Source organism: Trachypithecus francoisi, unplaced genomic scaffold, assembly GCF_009764315.1.
Source record: "Trachypithecus francoisi isolate TF-2019V2 unplaced genomic scaffold, Tfra_2.0 Lachesis_group3, whole genome shotgun sequence".
Taxonomy (NCBI): domain Eukaryota; kingdom Metazoa; phylum Chordata; class Mammalia; order Primates; family Cercopithecidae; genus Trachypithecus; species Trachypithecus francoisi.
The window spans coordinates 113,329,898-113,354,695 of NW_022681468.1; the positions used below are offsets into that span (position 1 = coordinate 113,329,898).

Below are 24,798 nucleotides of genomic sequence, written 5' to 3' on the forward strand. Positions count from 1 at the left end.
TTGGGAGGCGGAGGCAGGAGAATGGCGTGAACCTGGGAGGCGGAGCTTGCAGTTAGCTGAGATCCGGCCACCGCACTCCAGCCTGGGCGACAGAGCCAGACTCCGTCTCAAAAAAAAAAAAAAGAAAAAAGAAAAAAATTATCATTCCATTGTTTATCTCTGGTTCCCTATCAGGATGATCCTCCCCCTAGAACATTTGTCAATATTAGAAACTTCTTTAGTTGTCATGACTGTGGGAGGTGGTACTGGCATCTAGTGGGTAGAGGTCAGGAATGCTGCTAAACATCCTCTAATGCATAAGACAGCTCCCTACAGCAAAGAATTATCTGGTCAAAATGTCAGTAGCACCACAGCTGAGAAACCATGGTTTATCTCTGAAAAATTTTGTAGTTAGGAACAGTTTGAAGTTTTCACTTTAAAGTTAAAGATAGGTCTTTGCTCAACACATTTAGTACTTATGAAACTATGTGTCACCAAATACTGATCGCAGCAATTGACTTCTCATACTGAAAAGTTCTAGTCTAAAACCAATTTTTTTTTTTTTCTTTTTTTTTGAGACGGAGTCTCGCTCTGTCGCCCAGGCTGGAGTGCAGTGGCGCGATCTCCACTCACTGCAAGCTCTGCCTCCCGGGTTCATGCCATTCTCCTGCCTCAGCCTCCCGTGCAGCTGGGACTACAGGTGCCCGCCACTGCGCCCGGCTAGTTTTTGTATTTTTTTAGTAGAGACGGGGTTTCAGCGTGTTAGCCAGGATGGTCTCGATCTCCTGACCTCGTGATCCGCCTGTCTCGGCCTCCCAAAGTGCTGGGATTACAGGCGTGAGCCACCGTGCCCGGCCTAAAACCAATTGTTCTATAGCATAACCATCATAGAGGGTAAAATGAGCCATTTCCACACCCTTTGCAGGGGTTTTCAGAGATGGAGGGATTTTATTCAGCTTTTTAAAAAGTAATGATGATGATGATGATGATTATATATATTTTTTGAGATGGAGTCTTGCTGTGTCGCCCAGGCCAGAATGCAGTGGTACAGTCTTGGCTCACTGCAACCTCTGCCTCCCGGGTTCAAGCAGTTCTTCTGCCTTAGCCTCCTGAGTAGCTGGGATTACAGGTGCATGCTACCACGCCAGCTAATTTTTGTATTTTTAGTACAGACAGGGTTTCACCATGTTGGTCTGGCTGGTCTCAAACTCCTGACCTTTTGATCCGCCTGCCTCAGCCTCCCAAAGTGCTGGGATTACAGTCGTGAGCCACCGTTCCCAGCCACAATTTATTTTTATGTATTTATTTTTAATAGAGAGAGGGTCTTGTTATGTTGCCTAGGCTGGTCTCAAATTCCTCACCTCAAGGGATCCTCCCACCTTGCCCTCCCAAAGTGTTAGAATTACAGGCATAAGCCACTGCACTCAGGATGGAGGGATTTTATATGACAGAACACTGTTGAGCCTTGCCATGGCATGATAATGTGGTGTCATTTTTATTTTTCCCTTTCAAGTTATTGTTGGTTTTGGCCAGGTGTGTTTGCTTAAGCCTGTAATTCTAACACTTTGGGAGGCTGAGGCAGGAGGGTCCATTGAGCCCAGGAATTTGAGGTTACAAAGTTTACAAAGGCTATGATTTCGCCACTGCAGCCACTCCAGCTGCAGTGGGATTCACCCACTCCAGCCTGGGTGACAAAGTAAGCCCTATCTCTATTTAAAAAAAGACATAATAATTGTACATATTGTGATATTTCAGTACATATATACCTCCAAATGTTTCTGAGTGTTGCTATGAAGTGTCTCTGTTTCCCTGATAATCACTACAGTGTTATTTTGTATCAATCCTTTTTCATGTTAATGTCAACTGAGGATATTTTTTAGATCATAAGCAGAAATATAGTTTGTTCATTCAACAATCATTTATTATCTGTTGGTATGTGCCAGGTTCTTGTATAGCAAGGTTGGAACTCTCTATCCTTGAGGAATTGCCTTCTAGTTCTTTGAAGGCAATTATTAAACTATAGAGTACCTGTCAAGGAGGAGGACTTGCTACATGCAATGAGGACAGGGACTCGAACTTCTGAATTCTTAGTATATATTGGAGGGTTCATAATATGTTTGCTGAGACATGGAATCAGCCTCAGTGCCCATCAGTAGTGGACTGCATAAAGAAAATGTGGTACATATACATCATGGAATACTACAGAGCCATAATAAAGATCGTAGCTTTCACAGCAAGAATGGAGCTGGCTACCATTATTCTAAGCGAACTAATGCAAGAACAGAAAACCAAATGCCAGCCAGGCGCGCGGGCTCACGCCTGTAATCTCAGCACTTTGGGAGGCCGAGGCAGGTGGATCCCTTGAGGTCAGGAGTTCAAGACCAACCTGGTTAAGATGGCAAAACCTTTTCTCTACTAAAAATACCAAAAGTAGCTGGGCACAGTGGCAGGTGCCTGTAGTCCCAGCTACTTGGGAGGCTGAGGCAGGAGAATTGCTTGAACCTGGGAGGCAGAGGTTGCAGTGAGCTGAGATCGTGCCACTGCGCTCTAGCCTGGGCGACAGAGTGAGACTCCATCTCAAAAAGAAAAAAGAAAAAAAAAAGCCACACATTATCACTTATAAGTGGGATCTAAACGTTAAGTACACATGGACACAAAGAAGGGAACAACAGACACCTGGACCTACTTGAGTGTGGAGAGTGGGAGAAGGATGAGGATCAAAAAACTGCCTATTGTGTACTATGCTTATTACCTGGGTAACAAAATAATCTGTACACCAAACCTTGTGACACACAATTTACCTATGTAATAAACCTGCATATGTATCCCCTGAACCTAAAATAAAAGTTGGAAAGAAAAACAGAAAAAAAACAAAACTAAACTAAACTATGTTTGCTGAAGAATGAGTGAAACTTTTTTGAAATTGTTTGTTCCTCACATAGCCTACGAAACAGGTATTGTTTTGCTTAGGATGATTGTCTTTAAGATATAGGGATGATATTCTGAGGCTTTCAGGAGAAGAACTGAGACTCACTCTTCTGGTTAACTGCTGTCTCCAGTGCACTTCATCTGCCTTTAACCATGCATGTTTATGGCTGGGCGCGGTGGCTCAAGCCTGTAATCCCAGCACTTTGGGAGGCCGAGACAGGCGGATCACGAGGTCAGGAGATCGAGACCATCCTGGCTAACACGGTGAAACCCCGTCTCTACTAAAAAATACAAAAAACTAGCCGGGCGAGGTGGCGGGCGCCTGTAGTCCCAGCTACTCGGGAGGCTGAGGCAGGAGAATGGCGTGAACCCGGGAGGCGGAGCTTGCAGTGAGCTGAGATCCAGCCACTGCACTCCAGCCTGGGCAACAGAGCAAGACTCCGTCTCAAAAAAAAAAAAAAAAAAAAAAAAACCATGTATGTTTATGTATGACACACACACCCCAGAAATAGCTCACCCTGGACATTTGTGGGTTCAAAATTCCTGGTTTCAGCCATTCGCAAGTTTCCCTGTAGTGGCTACATTGTTCCCAGTTATTTATTGTTCTGAGGTGACACTGTTTAATGTACATTTACGTGTGACAGAAATTATATGATTTAATGAGGTTAATGAAGTTGGGGAGTTCATATAGGCCTCTGACTGTACCTCTCAGAATAGAAGCTCTGCTCTTTGCTTTTATGAAAATCCATCTTGGCCAGGCACAGTGGCTCACGCCTATAATCCCAGTAGTGTGGGAGGCCAAGGTTGGAGGATCATTTGAGGCCAGGAGTTCGAGACCAACCTAGGCAACATGGCAAGACTCCATGTCTACACAAGTAATAATAATGAATTAGTTGGGTGCAGTGGCTCACACCTGTAATCCCAGCACTTTGGGCTGCTGAGGCAGGTGGATTACCTGAGGTCGGGAGTTCGAGACCATCCTGACCAACATGGAGAAACCCCATCTTTACTAAAAATACAAAATTAGCCTGTCATGGTGGCACATGCCTGTAATCCTGGCTACTCGGGAGACTGAGGCAGGAAAATCTCTTGAACCCAGGAGGCAGAGGTTGTGGTGAGCTGAGATCATGTCATTGCACTCCAGCCTGGACAACAAGAGCGAAACTCTGTCTCAAAAAAAAGTAATAAAAAACAAAGTAGCCGGGCATGGTGGCACATGTCTGTTGTTCCAGCTACTTGGGAGGCTGATGTGGGAAGATCACTTGAGCCCAGGAGTTTAAGGTTGCAATGAACTATGGTCATGCCACTGCACTCCAGCTGGAGCCATAGTCTTACGTATGTACAGTTTAATCTCTCAAGTACCACAGTGAGTATAATGGGAAAGTATATTTCATACCAATATCTGGGACAAGACAACAATTTTCGTGGAAATTGTTTTTCCACGATACTTTCATTTTGCCCATATTTTTTTCCCTTTTCTTTTTTTAAGCTAGATTTTTTTCAACTTCTGTCAAGAGTAAGAAAGGTGAGGACGAAAATTTTCCAAAAAACGGAATTTTTTTTTAAGTAATTTTTTTTTTTTTTTTAGTTGGAGTTTTGTTCTTGTTGCCCAGGCTGGAGTGCAGTGGTGTGATCTCAGCTTACTACAACCTCTGCCTCCTGGGTTTAAGCCATTCTCCTGCCTCAGCCTCCCATGTAGATGGGATTACAGGCATGCGCCACCATGCCTGGCTAATTTTGTATTTTTAATATAGATGGGGTTTCACCTTGTTGGTCAGACTGGTCTCGAACTCCTGACCTCAAGTGATCCACTTGCCTTGGCCTCCAAAGTGCTGAGATTAGAGGCGTGGGCCACTGTGCCTGGCTTTTTTAAGTAATTTTTTTTTTTTTTTTCTGAGATGGAGTCTCACTCCGTCACCCAGGCTAGAGTGCAGTGGTATAATCTCGGCTCACTGCAGCCTCACACTCCTGAGTTCAAGTGATTTCTCCTGTCTCAGCCTCCTTAGTAGCTGGGATTACAGGCATGAGCTACCGTGCCTGGCTAATTTTTGTATTTTTAGTAGAGACGGGGTTTCGCCATGTTGGTCAGGCTGGTCTTGAACTCCTGACCTTGTGATCTGCCTGCCTCGGCCTCCCAAAGTGCTGGGATTACAGGTGTGAGCCACCGCGCCTGACCTTAAAGTAATTAAAAAAAAAAAAATTAGAGATGGGGGTCTCACTGTGTTTCCCCGGGCTGGTCTCGTGCTCCTGGGCTCAAGCAATCCTCTTCCCTTGGCCTCCCAGAGTGCTAGGATTACAGGTATGAGCCTCTGCACCCAGCCAGGAAGTTATTTTTACTGCTCTTTTGTACTTTCTATATTTTCCTGATTTTTTCTTGGAATCATGAAGGAAAAGAGTTACTGAGAGAAAGGCCTGAACACTTAAACGTAATACATGAGGACAATAAAACATTTTTATTTGGAAATGGCCATTTGCCTCACTAAGGAGGCTCTAGCTCTTCCATGCCTTGAAAACCCCAAAAATGAAGAAAAAATGGTATTTCTGGCTAGGTTAGGGACTTAGAAGTGATGTAGCTAGCAAGATTAAGTATACAGGATTTTCCACATACTTTTGTTTTCAAAAATAACCTTTCTAGATTAATTTCTAAATGCTCTAGAGAAACCATTAGACATTTCCGGAAACTGAATGCCAGTGTGCCATTTTGTTTATGGGTAAAACAACATTATTATGGAATTAAGTTATCAGAGAAAAAAAATTTTTTTTTTTTGAGATGGAGTCTCGCTCTGCTGCCCAGGCTGGAGTGCAGTGGCACTATCTCAGCTCACTGCAACCTCCACCTCCCAGATTCAAGCAGTTCTCCTGCCTCAGCCTCCCCAGTAGCTGGGATTACAGGTGCATGCCACCACGCCCAACTAATTTCTGTATTTTTAGTAGAGATGGCATTTCACCATGTTGGCCAGGCTGGTCTTGAACTCCTGACCTCAAGTGATCCGCCCACCTTGGCCTCCCAAAGTGCCAGGATTACAAGTGTGAGCCATCACGCCCTGTGAGAAATTTTTTAAAAAGAAAAAAAATTCGTTTTTTTTTTTTCTTCAGCCACCCCAAATATCATTTTCTTTTCTTTCTTTTTTTTTTTTTTGAGACAGAGTCTCACTCTTGTCGCCCAGGCTGGAGGGCAGTGGTGTGGCCTTGGCTCACTGCAACCTCCGCCTCCCAAGTAGCTGGGATTACAGGCATATGCCACCATGCCCAGCTAATTTTTGTATTTCTTTCTTTTTTTTTTTTTTTTGGAGACAGAGTCTCGCTCTGTTGCCAGACTGGAGTACAGTGGCGTGATCTTGGCTCACTGCAGCCTCTGCCTCCTGGGTTCAAGCAGTTCTGCCTCAGGCTCCCAAGTAGCTGGCACTACAGATGCGAACCACCACACCCAGCTAATTTTTGTATTTTTAGTAGAGACAGCGTTTTACCATGTTGACCAGGATGGTCTTCATTTCTTCACCTAGTGATCTGCCTGCGTTGGCCTGCCAAAGTGCTGGGATTACAGGTGTGAGCCACTGCGCCTGGCCAATTTTTGTATTTTTAGTACAGGTGAGGTTTTGGCATGTTGGCCAGGCTGATCTTGAACTCCTGACCTCTGGTAATCCACCCACCTTGGCCTCGCAAAGTGCTGGGATTACAGGTGTGAGCCACCGTGCCCAGCCCGTTTTCTTTCTTAGTCAACATGAAGCTAGGTAAATGCTAGCCTTGGAGGTGATTTTTCAAGAAAATTAGAAGCAACTGTGAAAACTTGTCTTTCGAATGGAGCTGCTGGAACCATTTGAAGCTGCAAACTAGTCAGAACCTCTCATTGTTGTCATGCTGTCTTTACAGTGCTACAAGTATTGGTAAAAGCGCACATCAAAACTTGTGATAATAGTAATGGCTAAGCGCTACCTACTAGGATCGTTAGAAGTGAAACAACAAAATGGGAAACAAGTGTTGGCGTTGCTGTTAGGAATGTAAAATGGTACAGCCACTGTGGAAAACACTAGCAGTTTTTCTAAAGATTAAACATAGAACTACCATATTACCCAGAAATTTCACGCCTAAGTATATATTTAAAAGAATTGAAACAGAGCCTCAAGGAGATACTTGTATACCCATGTCATAGCAGGACTATTCTTTTTTTTTTTTTTGAGACAGTCCCATTCTGTCGCCCAGGCTGGAGTGCAATGGCGTGATCTTAGCTCTCTACAACTTCCGCCTCCCAGGTTCAAGGGATTCTCCTGCCTCAGCCTCTGAAGTAGCTGGGACTACAGGCATGCGCTACCACACCCGGCTAATTTTTGTAATTTTAGTAGAGACAGGGTTTCACCATGTTGACCAGGCTGGTCTTGAACCCCTGACCTCAGTGATTTGCCCACTTTGACCTCCCAAAGTGCTGGGATTACAGGCATTAGCCACTGCGTCTGATCAGCAGCACTGTTCTCAATAGCCAAAGGTGGAACAACCCAAGTGTCCCATCAACAGACGAATAAACAAGATGGTGTATATACATATAATGGAATATTACTCGGCCTTAAAAGGAAGGCAGTCTTGATATATGTTATACCATGATGGACCTTGGAAACATTCTGCTTCATGAAATAAGCCAGACACAGGAGGACAACTGTTGTATGATTCCACTTGTATGAGGTACCTACAATAGGTACATTCATAGGGACAGAAAGAATAACAGAGGCTGTGGAAAGTTGGGAAGGGGGAGTTGTTTAATGGGTACAGAGTTTTTGCTGGGTATGATAAAACAGTTTTGGGTTGTAGAGAGGTGCTAGTTACACAGCAATGTGAATTTAATGCAACTGAATTGCATATTTAGGAATAATAAAACTGATAAATATTGTTAGGTATATTTTACCACAATAAAGAAAGTGAGGCCAGGTGTGGTGACTCACACCTGAATCCCAGCACTTTGGGAGGCTGAAGCAGGTGGATCACTTGAGTTCAGAAGTTTGAGACCAGCCTGGGCAATATGGCAAAACCCTGTCTCTACAAAAAATTACAAAAACTAGCCAGGTGTGGTGGCACATGCCTGTAATCCCAGCTACTCAGAAGACTGAGGCAGAGAATTGCTTGAACCCGGGGGGTGGAGGTTGCAGTGAGCTGAGATTGTGCCACTGCACTCCAGCCTGGGTGACAGAGTAAGACCCTGTCTCAAAATAATAATAATAGGCTCGGTGCAGTGGCTCACACCAGTAACCCCAACACTTTCGGAGGCCGAGGCGGGCGGATCACGAGGTCAGGAGATCGAGACCATCCTGGCTAACATGGTGAAACCCCGTCTCTACTAAAACTATAGGTGGCGGGCACCTGTAGTCCCAGCTATTTGGGAGGCTGAGGCAGGAGAATGGCGTGAACCCGGCAGGTGGAGCTTGCAGTGAGCCAAGATCGTGCCACCGCACTCCAGCCTGGGCTGCAGAGCGAGACTCCATCTCAAAAAAAAAAATAATAATAATAACAAAATAATTTTTAAAAAAGTCCGGCTCAGTGGCTCACACCTGTAATCCCAACACTTTGGGAGGCCGAGGCGGGGGGTATCACGAGGTCAGGATTTCGAGACCAGCCTGGCCAAGATGGTGAAATGTGTCTCTACTAAAAAGACAAAAATTAGCCAAGCATGGTGGTGGGCACCTGTAATCCCAGTTACTCGGGAGGCTGAGGCAGAGAATTGCTTGAACCTGGGAGGCGGAGGTTGCAGTGAGCCGAGATTGTGCCACTGCACTCCCACCTGGGCGACAGAGCAAGACTCTGTCTCAAAAAAAAAAAAAAAAAAGTTGATCTAGAGTAGTGGCTTTCTTTTTTCATTTTTATTTTTTTTGAGACGGGGGTCTTGCTTTGTTTGTCATCCAGGCTGGAATGAAGTGGTGCAGTCATAGCTCACTGCCACCTCCATTTCCTGGGCTCAAGGGATCATCCTGCCTCAGACTCTCAAAGTGCTGGGATTGTAGGCGTGGGCTACTGCACCTGGCTAGAGCAGTGGTTCTTAAAGTGTGTTTCCCTGACCACCAACATCAGCATCCCTTGGGAGCTTGTTAAAAATGCAAGTTTTCGGCCGGGCACAGTGGCTTATAACTGTAATCCCAGTACTTTGGGAGGCCGAGGTGGGTGGATCACTTGAGGCCAGGAGTTCGAGACCAGCCTGGCCAATATGACAAAACCCCGTCTCTACAAAAAATACAAAAATTAGCTGGGCATGGTGGCGGATGCCTGTATTCTCAGCTACTCAGGAGGCTGAAGCATAAGAATTGCTTGAACCTGGGAAGTGGAGGTTGCAGTGAACTGAGATCACACCACTGTACTCCAGCCTAGGCGACACAGCAAGAGACTGTCTCGAAAAAAATAATAAAATGAAAAGTAAATAAAAACATAAAAATGCACATTTTCAAGTCCTGCCCTAGACCTACTGAATCAGAAACTCCAGAGGTGGGATCTAGTAATATGTATTTAACATCTCTAAATGCATACTCGAAGTCTGACAACGAGTGATCCAGAGAATATCTAGGGTGCTGTTGTTGATCAAGGAAACATCTAGAAGTGAATTTAGACATTCAGGTACAGTTCGGGAAGGGAAGTCTTGAATTTACAAATTGGCTCTGGAACTAGGTATAGAAGCAGTGTGAACTGGATGAAAGCTCCAGGAATCATTTGGTTCTGGACTAGAACTACTGTTCCCTGGAAGAGGAACAGCAAGGCAGACTTCTCAAAGACTAGCATTTATCATGATTTTTCTCATCTGAAGAAAGAGCAGAGTCTCTTGAGATACAGAAATGGAACCAGGATATTTGCATGGTTGCGAAGAGGGCATTGAGACACCTGATGTTCACTGCAGATGGCATTCCCTAGAGAGACGCTTGGCTTCCAAGGGAGTATTGAATGAAACAAGACACAGGCTGTTCTGATTCAGCCAGCAAAACCTGCCAATTTTGACCAGACCGTTCCATAGGGAAGCTCATGTTACTCCAGTGTCAGTTGCCCTGAGAGTCTAGACATGGGAGTTACTAGATTTTACTGTCTGGGTTCTGCTAGGGAGCTGATGCCTCACTGCAGTGAGGACATCCAGATTATAGGCTGTTATTTAAGACTTCATTCTTTGTAGGTCTGCAAATAGTCTCTTAGGTACAATAAGCTGATCAACTTGTACCATTCTGTGAGCATATGTAGGTTTGTTCCTGAGTTTATCTGAGGGCCTTTGTGGATTTCAAAGTATTGATCTAGGCTGGGCATGGTGGCTCACACATGTAATCCCAGCACTTTAGGAGGCTGAGGCAGGAAGATCACTTGAGTCCAGGAGTTCGAGACCAGCCTGGGCAACACGGGGAGACCCTGTCTCTACAGAAAAATTTTAAAGTCCAGGTGTGGTGGCTCACGCCTGTAACTCCAGCACTTTGGAAGGCTGAGGCGGGCGATCACCTGAGGTCGGGAGTTTGAGACCAGCCTGACCAACATGGAGAAACCCTGTCTCTACAAAAAATGCAAAATTAGTTGGGAGTGGTGGCACATGCCTGTAATGCCAGCTACTTGGGAGGCTGAGGCAGAAGAATCGCTTGAACCCAGGAGGCGGAGGTTGTGGTGAGCCAAAATTGCACCATTGCATTCCAGCCTGGGCAACAAGAGCGAAATACCGTCTCAAAAAAAAAAAAATTGGCCGGGCGCGGTGGCTCAAGCCTGTAATCCCAGCACTTTGGGAGGCCGAGACGGGCGGATCATGAGGTCAGGAGATCGAGACCCTCCTGGCTAACACGGTGAAACCCCGTCTCTACTAAAAAATACAAAAAAACTAGCCGGGCGAGGTGGCGGGCGCCTGTAGCCCCAGCTACTCGGGAGGCTGAGGCAGGAGAATGGCTTAAACCCGGGAGGTGGAGCTTGCAGTGAGCTGAGATCCGGCCACTGCACTCCAGCCTGGGCGACAGAGCGAGACTCCGTCTCAAAAAAAAAACAAAAAACAAAAATAAATTTTTTTTTATTAACCGGGCATGGTGGCATACTCCTGTAGTCCCAGCTACTTGGGAGGCTGAGGTGGGAGGATCATTTGAGCCTGGAAGGTTGAGGCTGCAGTGACCCATCATTGTGCCACTGCAATACTCCAGCCTGGGTGACAGAGCAAGATTCTGTCTTAAAAAAATTAAAAAAATAAAAAATAAAGTACTGGTCTAGCAGGTTTGAAATGGCTGAAATGACTGACATTGCTTAATTGTATACTCCTGAGCAGCTGCATCCCTTTAAGGGAGTAATGGAGCTATGGGTCAAGGAGACATTCAGGAAGAGTCCTAGTTTCTTGAGTATGTGACTCAGACTAGGATTGATTGAGTTACCCAGGGTACAGGGTTGGGTCTCAGCCTCAGGAAGAATGCAGGGGCCATTAGATTTGGTGCGGATTAGCAGCAAGTCTAATCTGCAGGTCAGGGCCAGATAAGCAGCAAGTCTGACGTGCCACATCCTAGATTTTTGGACTAGAAGTGAACAAGTTACTCTTTCAGATCCATTTGGGGCTTTGGGACTGGGGCAAAATTGAATCTGAGGGACGTGAATATGTTGTAGCGGGGGATATATGAGCATGAAAGTGTTACTGGGGCATAGAGATGGAAGCAGTAGTCAGGTAGCTTTGGATGGCGTGGAGGGAATATGAGAGCCAGGAAGAAGAGGCAAGTTACTGTGTTTTCAGAGCTACTAACGGTTCTCATCTGTCCTGGATTGATTCTAATTTGCCAGTGACCCTCTTAAAGTTTAGCATTCAGGACTAAAGACAGTATCATGAATGAAGTCCGATAGGACTCCTTGTTTTGCACACTGTGCTTCTGTAATGGGCTCCAAATTCACAATAATTTTTGGAAGTCTTAGCAAGCCATTGACTCACAGATTCAAGTCAACTAAGATCCCTGATTCTTATGTGCTGTTAAGTTTCATCTGGTGCTTCTAAAATTTATTTACTTGTACTTATCCTTAAATTTTATTTTGTTAGATTTAATGTGTACTACTATTTCTTGAGTCTTATGTTCCAAGAATTTTACAAATATTACCTTGTCTCCCTTCTTGCAATTTTATGTAGTATTATCCCTGTTTTATAGATGTCAAAATTAAGGTTCAAAGAAGTTAAGTAACTTGCCTGGATTCTAAACAGTGAGTGATAGAATCTGGAATACAAACCCTTGGCTGTCTGACTGTAAAGCCTGTTGCTTTTGAGTACCATTCTAGCCTATTGCTCCATCCAGTTTTGATCTTTTGGATTTGTGTTCTATTTTTACCATATATTTGTTCTCTTAGCTAAAGGCCCTCCTTCTGTCTGGTCAGCATGACCCAGTGCCCTTATCTAAATCTTTTATGGGACCATATCTAGTTTGCCAGTGACTCTTTTAAAGTTCAGCACTCAGAACTGAAGACAGCCTAGGTGCTTTTTGACTTACTGTGGGGTTATGTCCCAATAAACCCATCATAAGTTGAAAATATCATTAAGTCGAAAATGCATTTACTACACCTAACCTACTGAGCATAGCTTATCCTATGATGTTCAGCTCATATCTGAGCCATAAACATGCTCAGAGCACATACATTAGCCTAGAATTAAGCAAGATCATTTAACACAAAGCTAATTTTATAATAAAGTGTTGAGTATCTCATGTATTTTATTGAATAATGAAAGTGAAAAACAAAATGGTTGTATGGGTGTTCAAAGTACAGTTTCTACTGAATGCTTATCACTGTTGTTGTTTTGTTTTTTTTTTTTGAGATGGAGTTTCCCTCTTGTTGCCCAGGCTAGAGTACAATGGCATAATTTTGGCTCACCGCAACCTCTGCCTCCTGGGTTCAAGTGATTCTCCTGCCTCAGACTCCCGAGTAGCTGGGATTACAGGCATGCGCCACCATGCCCGGTTAATTTTGTACTTTTTTTTTTTTTTAGTAGAGATGGGGTTTCTCCATGTTGGTCAGGCTGGTCTCAAACTCCCGACCTCAGGTGATCCACCCCCACCTTGGCCTCCCAAAGTGCTGAAATTACAGACGTGAGCCACCATGCCCGGCAATGCTTATCACTTTTGTACCATTGTAAAATCAAAACAAATTTTTTTTTCTTTTCTTTTTTTGTTTTTGGAGATGGAGTCTCACTCTGTCACCCAGGCTGGATTGCAATGGTGAAATCTTGGCTCACTGTAACCTCCACCTCCCAGGCAGATTCCAGCAATTCTTCTGCCTCAGCCTCCCAAGTAGCTGGGATTACAGGAATGCACCACCACGCCCAGCTAATTTTTGTATTTTTAGTAGAGATGAGGTTTCACCATGTTGTTCAGGCTGGTCTCAAACTCCTGACCTCAAGTGGTCTGCCCACCTTGGCCTCCCAAAGTTCTGAGATTACAAGCATGAGCCACCACGCCTGGCTAAAGTCAAAAAATTGTAAGTCAGACCATCATAAATTGGGGACCGTCTATATTACAGATGAGGTCTGGTAAGCCTCCTTGTTTCGGATGCTGTGCCATCTGTAATGTGCTCATTGCCGTCAATAAGACTGGGCCAGAGACAGATGCAGAGTAAATTAATGGAAAGAGCATGCATGGGGTGACCAGCCTGTCCAACGTAGTGAAACTCCCTCTTTACTAAAAATAGAAAAAATTAGCTGGGCTTGGTACATGCCTGTAGTCCCAGCTACTCGGGAGGCAGAGGCAGGAAAATCACTTGAACCCACCTGGGACGCGGAGGTTGCGGTGAGCCAAGATTGTGCCACTGCACTCCAGTCTGGGTGACAGAGCGAGACTCCGTTTCAAAAAGAAAAAGAGCATGAGTTTTAGAGTTAGACTTGGTTTTGCAGTCTTGGTTGTATGATGGGAAGCAATGTGACTTGGTAAAGTCGTTAACTTCTCTGGGCCTTCATTTCCTCATATTTAAAATGTCTTAACAGTCCTTGGCAGGGTGGTTGGTGCATGCCTGTAGTCCCAGCTACACTGGAGCCTGAGGCAGGAGGATCCCTTGATCCTAGGAATTCGTGGTCAGCCTGGGCAACAGTGAGATTTTGTGTCTGAAAAAAATTTGTTTTAAAAGTCTTAATATCTACAAATGGGCCTGTTGGAAAGGTTGAATAAAACATGGATGTAAAGTACTTGCCTCATGGCCCAGCACACTATAAGCACTCAGTAAGCATTGGTTTGTTTGTCTCTCTCCTTCCAGGCCTTTCCTTTAAAATCGTTTAATTTTTGGGCGGGCACAGTGGTTCATGCCTGTAATCCCAACACTTTGGGTGGCCAAAGCAGGAAGATCACTTGAGTCTAGTTCAAGAGCAGCCTGCTCAACAAAAAAGAAAAAAACTTTTTATTTTTATTATTTATTTATTTATTTATTTTCCAAGATGGAGTTTCACTCTTGTTGGCCAGGCTGGAGTGCAATGGTGCAATCTTGCCTCACTGCAACCTTCTCCTCCCAGGTGCAAGCGATTCTCCTGCCTCTGCCTCCCTAGTAGCTGGGATTACAGGCATGCGCCACTATGCCCAGCTAATTTTGTATTTTTAGTAGAGATGGAGTTTCACCATGTCGGACAGGCTGGTCTGGAACTCCTGACCTCAAATGATCTGCCCACCTCGGCCTCCGAAAGTGCTGGGATTACAGGCGTGAGCCACCGTACCCGGTCAATCTTCTTATTTTTTATGTCCTTTAAAATTGACCCCACTGGCCGGACGTGGTGGCTCACGCCTGTAATCCCAGCACTTTAGGAGGCAAAAGCAGGCAGATCATCTGAGGTCAGGAGTTTGAGACTAGCCTGGCCAACATGGTGAAACCCCATCTCTACTAAAAGTACAAAAATCAGCCGGATGTGGTGGCAGGCGCCTGTTATCCCAGCTACTCAGGAGGCTGAGGCAGAAGAATCGCTTGAACCCGGGAAGTGGAGGTGGCAGTGAGCCAAGATCGCACCATTGTACTCCAGCCTGGGCAAAGAAGCAAGACTCTGTCTCAAAAAAAAAACAACAACAAAGATCTACACCAGGGGTTTATCAGGCTTCCTTGGAGTTCTCAGGATTGTCAGATTGTTAGGGTCTCTGCTGTTTTGAAATTCACTTCTCTTTTTCTACAGGGCTTGTTTTTTCCCACTTCAAACTGAACATTGTACTTGACAGAGAAATGGAAAAATGAATTGATCAAGACAGTTTTTTTTTTGGGTGGGGGATGGGGATAGACAGGATCTTACTCTGTCACCCAGGCAAGAGTACAGTGATGCAATCACGGCTCACTGCAGCCTTAACTTCCCGTAAGCAATCCTGCCACCTCAGCCTCCCGAGTAGCTGGGCATGCATTACCACACCCGTCTAATTTTTTAATTTTAATAGAGACGAGGGCTTGCCATGTTGCCTAGGCTGGTTTTGAACCCCTGGTCTCAAGCAATCCTGCCCCAGCCTTCCAAGATCTAGACAGTTCTCACGAAACCTTTCTTGTTATCCTTACCTTTATTAACAAGCCTTGCCTCATTATGGGCTGTTACTCTTCTTTTAGGTTAGAGCCACCACTCTTTTTTTTTTTTTTCACTATGCCCTCTATTTTTTGTACGTGTTTGTGAGTGGCCTTTTAACATCTATACTTGAGAATGCTTTTTGATTGCGCTAGTCTCTTCAGATTGTTCCCTTTTTAAATTTGAAATTAGGCTGGGCGCAGTGGCTCACGCTTGTAATCTCAGCACTTTGGGAGGCTGAGGCGGGCGGATCACGAGGTCAGGAGATGGAGACTATCCTGGCTAACATGGTGAAACCCTGTCTCTACTAAAAATACAAAAAATATTAGCCGGGCATGGTGGCGGGTGCCTGTAGTCCCAGCTACTTGGGAGGCTGAGGCAGGAGAATGGTGTGAACCCGGGAGGCAGAGCTTGCAGTGAACCAAGATCACAACACTGTACTACAGCCTGGAAGACAGAGCAAGACTCCGTCTCAAAAAAAAAAAAAATTGAAATTAGCAGCCAGGTGCGGTGGCTCACATCTGTAATCCCAGCATTTTGGGAGGCCGAGGTAGGCAGATGGCTTGAGCCTAGGAGTTAGAGACCAGCCTGGGCAACATGGTGAAACCTTGTCTCTACAAAATATACAGAAATTTGCCAGGTGTGGTGGTCCACCCCTGTAGTCCCAGCTACTCAGGAGGCTGAGGCAGGAGGATCACTTGCGTGTGGGAGGTCAAGACTTCTGTGAGCCATGTCCTAACCACTGTAATCCAGCCTGAGTTACAGAGTGAGACCTTGTCTCAAAAGAAAAAAAAATGAAATTGAAATAATTTATAAATTGCATAATTCATATTATCTCACTTTTAAGGATTTCTTTAAAAAACACCAGCATCTGAGTGGGTGCAGTGGCTCACACCTGTTAATCCCAGCACTTTGGGAGGCCAAGGTGGGAGGATCGCTGGAGTCCAGGAGTTTTAAACTACAGTGGACTATGATTGCCCCACTGCACTCCAGCCTTGGTTACAGAGGGAGATCCTATCTCTATTTTTCTTTTTATAAAATTTTTGGCTGAGTGTGGTGGCTCACGCCTGTAATCCCAGCACTTTGGGAGGCCGAGGCAGGTAGATCACAAGGTCAGGAGATTGAGACCATCCTGGCTAACACGGTGAAACCCTGTCTCTACTGAAAACACAAAAAATTAGCCGGCCATGGTGGCGGGCACCTGTAGTCCCAGCTACTCGGGAAGCTGAGGCAGGATAATGGCGTGAACCCCGGGGGGGCGGAGGTTGCAGTGAGCCGAGATCGCACCACTGCACTCCAGCCTGGGAGACAGCAAGACTCTGTCTCACAAAAAAAAAAAAAAAAAAAAAAATTTTCCCCTTGTCTCTAAAGGAAAAAACAAAAATTAAAACAAAAAAGCAATACTACCCTCTGTCTTCTCTTTAGAAGTTCACATTATGATATTAGTCCAGGCACAGTGGTTCACGCCTGTAATTCCAGCACTTTGGGAGCCCGAGGTGGGCAGATCACGAGCTCAGGAGTTTGAGACCAACCTGGCCAACATGGCAAAACCTCATCTCTATTAAAAGTACAAAAATTAGCTGGGCATGGTGGTGGGCGCCTGTAATCCCAGCTACTTGGGAGGCTGAGGCAGGAGAATAGCTTGAACCTGGGAGGTGGAGGTTGCAGTGAACCGAGATCATGCCACTGCACTCCAGCCTGGGTGACAAGAGTGGGATTCCATCTCAAAAAAAAAAAAAAAAGTTTATATTATGATATTTTAATTTAGTCAAATCTGCATTTTGAAAGCACTATAATATAGTAGTTAAAATGTGGGCTCTAGAGTCAGAAAACTTGTGTTCTGATTCAGGCTCTGCCACTTTTCTTGTTCTGGGACTTTGGACAAGTTACCTAACAGTTGGAAATCTGTTTTCTCATCTGTAATATAGGGATAATAATAGTGTCAATCTTTAAGGGCTATTGAGAGAATTGGATAATCCATCTAAATCTTAGTCTCTGACTTGTGATTAGAACTCTATACCCAGTAGGGGCCAGGCATGGTGGCTCATGCCTGTAATCCCAGCACTTTGGGAGGCCAAGGCAGGTAGATCAGGAGTTCGACAATAGCTTGGCTAACATGGTGAAACCCCATCTCTACTAAAAATACAAAAATTAGCTGGGTGTGGTGGTGCATGCCTGTAATCCTAGCTACTCAGGAGGCTAAGGCAGGAGAATTGCTTGAACCCGGGAGGTCGAGGTTGCAGTGAGCCGAGATCGAGCCACTGCACTCCAACCTGGGTGACAGAGTGAGGCTTTGTCTCAAAAAAAAAAAAAAAAAAGAAAAGAAAAAAACAACCCTATATCCAGTAAATATTAGCTGTTGTTAAGGTCTGGTGTTACTTTATGCATTGTAGTAAGTTTTACACAATGCCTTCAAGGACAGTCAGTTATTTGGTCATGTGAGACGGCATAGGTAGGTTTCCTTTTTTGGATGAGAAAATGTATGGCACAGAGGGTTTTTTTGTTTTGTTTTGTTTTGAGATGGAGTCTCACTCTGTCACCCAGGCTGGAGTGCAGTGGCACGATCTCGGCTCACTGCAACCTCTGCCTCCTGGGTTCAAGCGATTCTTCTGCCTCAGCCTCCCTAGTAGCTGGGATTACAAGTGCACGCCACCACATCCGGTACTTTTTTTGTGTTTTTAGTAGAGACGGGGTTTCACCATTTGGCCAGCTGCTTTCTAACTCCTGACCTCAGGTGATCCACCTACCCAGGCCTCCCAAAGTGCTGGGATTATAGGCATGAGCTACCGTGCCTGGCCTGGCACAGCTGGTTTTTGACTTGCCTGAGTCAGAGTTCTGCTGTGGCAGAACTGGGTCTTTCATGTAGGATGACTGGTGCTCTGGCTAGAACTTGCATTCTTAACTGCCTCCTGACAACACTTAGTTGTTGGCTATTATACTTTTAAGGATTACGTGGTTACTTCTTGAAACCCTTTCAATTTTTCACCTAGTGTTTCTCCTTAGTCTGGATAATGTCCAGTATAGTAGTTCTCTTAACATTTTAGGATGAAACTATCCACAATAATTTCTCAGGCTTTCTGTACCCACCCACCCTTTTTAAGTTAAATGTGATATCCAGCAAATGTCAAGGTTCATGAAGGTCCCTATTTCTCTTTTTTTTTTTTTTTGAGACGGAGTCTCGCTCTGTGGCCCAGGCTGGAATGCAGTGGCACGATCTCGGCTCACCGCAACTTCCTTCTCCCAGTTTCAAATGATTCTCCTGCCTCAGCCTCCTGAGTAGCTGGGAGTACAGGCATGTGCCACCACACCCGGCTAATTTTTTGTGTTTTTAGTAGAGATGGGGTTTCACTGTGTTAGCCAGGCTGGTCTTGATCTCCTGACCTCGTGATCCACCCGCCTCGGCCTCCCAAAATGCTGGGATTACAGGTGTGAGACACCGTGCCTTGCCAAAGTTCTCTATTTCTATACACCATTATCACCCTGACAATTTTGGGATCTGAGTCAAGAAAACAATTCATATTTTCTGTTATTGAGCAGTTTGAAGGGATCTCCCAATAGCTGTGTCATGTCCATTACTCTCTTACGCTCATTCAGAAATTTTCTAGGCCGGGCGCGGTGGCTCAAGCCTGTAATCCCAGCACTTTGGGAGGCCGAGACGGGCGGATCACGAGGTCAGGAGATCGAGACCATCCTGGCTAACACAGTGAAACCTCATCTCTACTAAAAATACAAAAAACTAGCCAGGCGAGGTGGCGGGCGCCTGTAGTCCCAGCTACTCGGGAGGCTGAGGCAGGAGAATGGCGTGAACCCGGGAGGCAGAGCCTGCAGTGAGCTGAGATCCGGCCACTGTACTCCAGCCCAGGCGACAGAGCCAGACTCCGTCTCAAAAAAAAAAAAAAAAAAAGAAATTTTCTAGTGTGGTTTGTGGATTTCTCCAGGGAATATCATTTTGGGATGTGCTGTCATTCCCCTTCCCCTCTTAAGATTTGAATACTTACTTTGGACTTAAAAGACAAAAATAAATAAATAAATAAAAATTATAAAGATTTGAATTGCATTTGCCCATTCATTGGTGTATTGTGTTCACAGTTCTGCCAAACTCAGATTTTTATGGGTAGAGACCTTGTCTTACTTTACAAAGTCAATAAATTTAGTTTATCTGTTTATTTTTTCAGACAGAATCTTGCTCTGTCACCCAGGCTGGAGTGCAGTGGTGTGATCTTGACTCACTGCATCCTCCCATCCTTGGCTCATGCTATTCTTGTGCCTCAGCCACCCAAGTAGCTGGGACTACAGGTGTGCGCCACCACACCCAGCTAATTTTTGTATTTTTAGTAGAGATGGTGTTTCACAGTGTTGGCTGGGCTGTTGTCATGATGTCGAACGCCTGACCTCAAGTGATTCCACCTGCCTCAGCCTCCCAACGTGCTGGGATTACAGGTGTGAGCCACCACTCCTGGCCATAAATTTACTTTATTTTATTTTGTATATCCTATTATAGATGTCTGATATTAAGATATTGTCAGGGAATTAAGATATCTAATTTCCAGATAGTTTCTTCTGTAATTTAATAGTCACCTCTTCCATTGCTTTTCTTCTCATGTTATTTTCCTGATGTTTTTTCCCAGTTTTATTTAGGAACTTTTTGCTCTCCTCTTATTTTATTTTGTTTTGTTTTATTTAATTTTAATTTTATTTTATTTTAAATCTTTTGTAGAGATGGGGGTCTCACTATGTTGCCCAGGTTGGTCTTGAACTCCTGGGGTCAAGCATTCTACCCACCTCAGCCTCCCAAAGTGTTGGGATTACAAGTGTGAACCACCATGCTCGGCCCTCTCATGTATTTTAAATTTTAAGTTTTCATAATCAGATTGGCAAGTATTCAAATATGTTCTTCCTACTCTCTGAACAGCACTCTTTTAGCAGGCCAAGAGCCCATCACCACTGACACATTTATTTATCAGAATGACGTCACTGTGCTTGGTGTTGAGTATGCAGTTGTGGCATAGAACCCTTGGCCCCTGCATCTTCCCAAGCTTACAGTTCAGTGGGAGCAGATAGACAATAACATAAGCTTTATAATACTGTTTGGTCAGTGCTTGGTTGGAAAGCAGTGGAAATCTATAGGATGAAGTGGGATTTTGTCTGACCTGAAGGATAAATAGGAATAAGCCAGGTTTGGGAGTAGAGGAAGGGGAAGAAAGTTTTGGCATGATCTGGAACGCCAACTTCAATTTACTCAGCCATTTACATTGCTCCTTTCTTTCCTAAAGTGTCAGCTATCAGTTGGAAGAAGAGAAAAAAAAAAAATGTTACCAAAGGCCCCTCCCACCCTCTATGTTTACCAAGCTCTTTAAAGTTTTTTTTCCCCCAGAAAGACTTTATAGGTTTCTTCTGGTTGTGTGGGTCACCCCCTCATTAGCTGGAATGAGTGGCAATTGGCAAGCTGTCTTCAGGTTCTTGTGGAGAGTGTGACCAGCTACCCCTGTTACCTCCCTCTGGGAACCTAGATGACTGCTCTTGTTGGTGGATGAGGAGCTTCTTGTTTTTGTGTGTGTGTGTGTTTTGTTTGTTTGTTGTTGTTTTGCTTTTTGAGACAGGTTCTGCTCTGTTACCCAGGCTGGAATGCAGTGGCATCATCATGGCTCACTCTACGTAGCCTTGAACTCCCAGGCTCAAGTGATCCTCCTCCTTCAGCATCCTGCTAGGACCACAGCTGTATGCTGCCACTTCCGGCTAATTTATTTTCATGTTTTGTGGAGATTCGATATCCCTATGTTGTCCAGGCTGGTTTCAAACTCCTGGGCTCAAAGGATCTTTCTGCCTTGGCCTCCCAAGGTGTTGGGATTATGGGTGTGAGCCCCCACGCCTGGCCAGGAGCTTCTTGTTTACTTGGCAGATTTCGTTTTTTTCTGTGCTCTTCTGTGTTATATTCTTCTGCCTTTCAACCTCCTAACATGAATTTTCTCCTATAACAATTTAGAATTGTTTACTTCCTTGTTTCCTTGTTTAATTATTTCCTCTGTTGCCTCTGGGAATTCTTCATCCTCTGATAACTTTTGCCTGGGAAGTGTTTTTTAAACCTGAGAGGAGAGATGCTAGCTTGTTTTTAGTAAATATGCTATTGGCAAATGTCTCCAACAGGAAAGTCAGTGTGGCACACTCCTGCAGTGCATTGAAGCATCGCCATCTAGGGCTAGCAGTTCATAAAACAGCTGTCATCCTTTACCCCTGTGTAGAGCTCCCTAACTCATTTCTTTGGCCCTGGAATGAAGATTAGCAACAAACTTATTATTGTTTGGTGGCATAGTTTCAAAAATACTATGTTCAGAAATTCCTGTTATGTATATTTTACTTAAAGCCTATATAAAACTAATGTTTTATTTTTATTTTTTGAGTGGATAATATAGTCATATGATTTGAACTTAAAAAGATACAGAAAGGAATATGGAAAATATTAATCTTCTCACCCTGTCTCCCAGCTACGTAGTTCTCCTCTGAGACAGTTGATGATGCTATACCAGTTTCTTCAAGAGTAATTTTGTGCGTAGATCAACAAATGACATATATATTACCTAATAGGATGAATGATATGTCTTGTATTTCTCATGCCCATTTAGTGGAGTGGAAAGACTATAAGGATTTGAAAAGACTTGGATTCAGTGCTCAAAACCTCAGCTCTACCATTTATTGGTTGAGTAACCATGGACAGTTTGCTTTGGCTCTGTGAGACTTTGATTTCTTTATGCGGTTAATAATACCTAGCTTGTCATTGTTGAGTATGATACAGTATGATTCCTTCTTTGGTATATCTTAAATGCTTCACACATGGTTGCTACCATTGTGATTTCTTGCAGGACCTTGCTCTTTGGTCTGTGTGAACTGGGAGGGGCAAAATCTTGCTCTAAAAAATGAAGGGATTGAATTGCTTTCTTTACTGTGATATGTGACTAATGCTGTCTTATGTGTGCAAAGGAACCATGAGCCAAGGGAGACAGAAATAGCATTTGAAAAGGAATAGAACATTTTCTGCTCATCAGGTATTAGAGACAAACTATTCCTGATCTGGGCTGTGACATTTGGCTGGTGGAGTGCTAATAAACCTTAGCCCTTTACTTCTGCTAGTAGGAAGTCATTAACACTGAGGAGCTTTTCATGTTTAACAGCTCAAGTTAACTGTGGCCCCTCAGTGTTGCCTGAAGCTTTGGACTCAGATGGGAAGCTTTACTTGGTCAACCCTGGTTTCCTGTTGTTCTGTTCCCAGTGTGATATTAATCCTTTAATAGCAGTTAGCTTTTTTTCTTCTTGGATTCTTGCATAATGCTTGATGTGGTAGATGGAAGAATCCCATGGTTTCAGAACCATCCCATTTGGTTTCATCAGGCAGATGGGTGTTAGGCCTTTCTTCATAGTTATTTGGCCTTACTCTTTCTGATGAGATGTGTAGGGCTTTGAGTTTGAAGTTCACATAATCCCTTAATGGGTGAACAAGAAAGACTTCCTGTCTTGCAAAACGTGGATATCAGAATAAAGAGACCTGATAGTATGGGTTATCTTTTAAAGTAAGAAAATGTTTGTAAACTCACTGTGAAAGATTCTGTGCCAGATGTAGTTTTAAGCAGTTGGTTCTGAGTTCCCAATATATACATTTATCTAGATTCCTGGGAGTAGTCCTATTAATGATTTATATTTTATTTTATTTTTGAGATGGCGTCTTGCTCTGTCACCAGGCTGGACTGCAGTGGCACCATCTCGACTCACTGCAACCTCTGCCTCCTAGGTTCAAGCGATTCTCAATCTTGGGAGGCTGAGGCAGGAGAACTGCTTGAACCTGGGAGGTGGATGCTGCAGTGAGCCGAGATTGCACCACTGCACTCCCACCTGGGTGTGACAGAGCAAGACTCCGTCTCAGAAACAAAAAATAATAATAATAAAGGCCAGGCACGGTGGCTTACGCCTGTAATCCCAGCACTTTGGGAGGCTGAGGTGGGCGGATCACAAGGTCAGGAGATCAAGACCATCCTGGCTAACACAGTGAAACCCCGTCTCTACTAAAAATACAAAAAATTAGCTGGGTGTGGTGGCGTGTGCCTGTAGTTCCAGCTATTCAGGAGGCTGAGGCAGGAGAATGGCGTGAACCTGGAAAGTGGAGCTTGCAATGAGCCTTGATCACACCACTGCACTCCAGCTTGGGCAACAGAGCGGGACTCTCTCTCTCAAAAAACAAAAATAATAAAAATAATAATAATAATAAAATGAGGCCGGGCACGGTGGCACACGCCTGTAATCCCAGCACTTTGGGAGGCTGAGGCAGGCGGATCACAAGGTCGGGAGATCGAGACCATCCTGGCTAACACAGTGAAACCCCATCTCTATAAAAATACAAAAAATTAGCCTGACGTGGTGGCGGGTGCCTGTAGTCCCAGCTACTCGGGAGGCTGAGGCAGGAGAATGGCGTGAACCCAGGAGGCGGAGCTTGCAGTGAGCCGAGATTGCACCACTGCATTCCAGCCTGGGCAACAGAGTGAGACTCTGTCTCAAACAAATAAAATAAAATAAAACAAATAAATAAATAAAATGAGGCCAGGTGTGGTGGATCATGCCTGTAATCCCAGCACTTCAGGAGGCTGATGGAGGAAGATCACTGGAGGCCAGGAGTGCGACACCAGTCTCGGCTGGTGAGACCCTATCTCTACAAAAATTTAAAAGTAGCCAGACGTGGTGACACACAGCTATAGTTCCAGCTACTATGGAGGCTGAGGCAGGAGAATCCTTTGAGCCCAGGACTTCAAGGTTACACTGAGCTATGATCATGCCACGGCACTCAAGCCTGGGCAAGAGCAAGATCCTGTCTCTTTATTTTATTTTATTTTATTTTATTTTATTTTTTGAGACAGGGTTTCATTGTTACCCAGGCTGAAGTGCAATGGTGTAAATCACGGCTCACTGCAGCCTGGACCTCCTAGGCTCAAGTGATCCTCCTACCTCAGCCTCCCGAGTACCTGGGACTACAGGTGTGCACCACCATGCCTGGCTAATTTTTATGTATTTATTTTTAGAGATGAGGTTTCCCTATGTTGCCCAGGCTTGGTCTGAAACTCCTGAGCTCAAGCCATCCTTCTACTTCAGCTTCCCAAAGTGCTAGGACTACCGGCATGAGTCATCCCGTCCCACCTGGATCATCCTTTTTTTGTTTTAAATAGAGACAGGATCTCACTATGTTACCCATGTTGGTCTCAAGGAATCCTCCCACCTCAGCCTCCCAAAGTACTGGGATTGTGTGAATCACCTCACCCAGCAACCGCCTGGATCATTCTCAGCAGCTGAAAAGTACAAACAGGAAGGCAGCAGAAGTAGTGCTTCCAATGAGACCTGCTTCACATTTTCTTTCTCTTTTCTTTTCTTTTCTTTTCTTTTCTTTCCTTCTTCCTTTC

The 24,798-nt window shown here is 44.6% G+C and overlaps 1 protein-coding gene across 3 annotated transcripts in view; it reads left to right on the forward strand.

Moving 5' to 3' along the window:
* Nucleotides 1-24,798, forward strand: part of PTPN9 (protein tyrosine phosphatase non-receptor type 9) — a 114,766-nt gene that overhangs the window by 13,796 nt on the left and 76,172 nt on the right. The window lies entirely within an intron of this gene.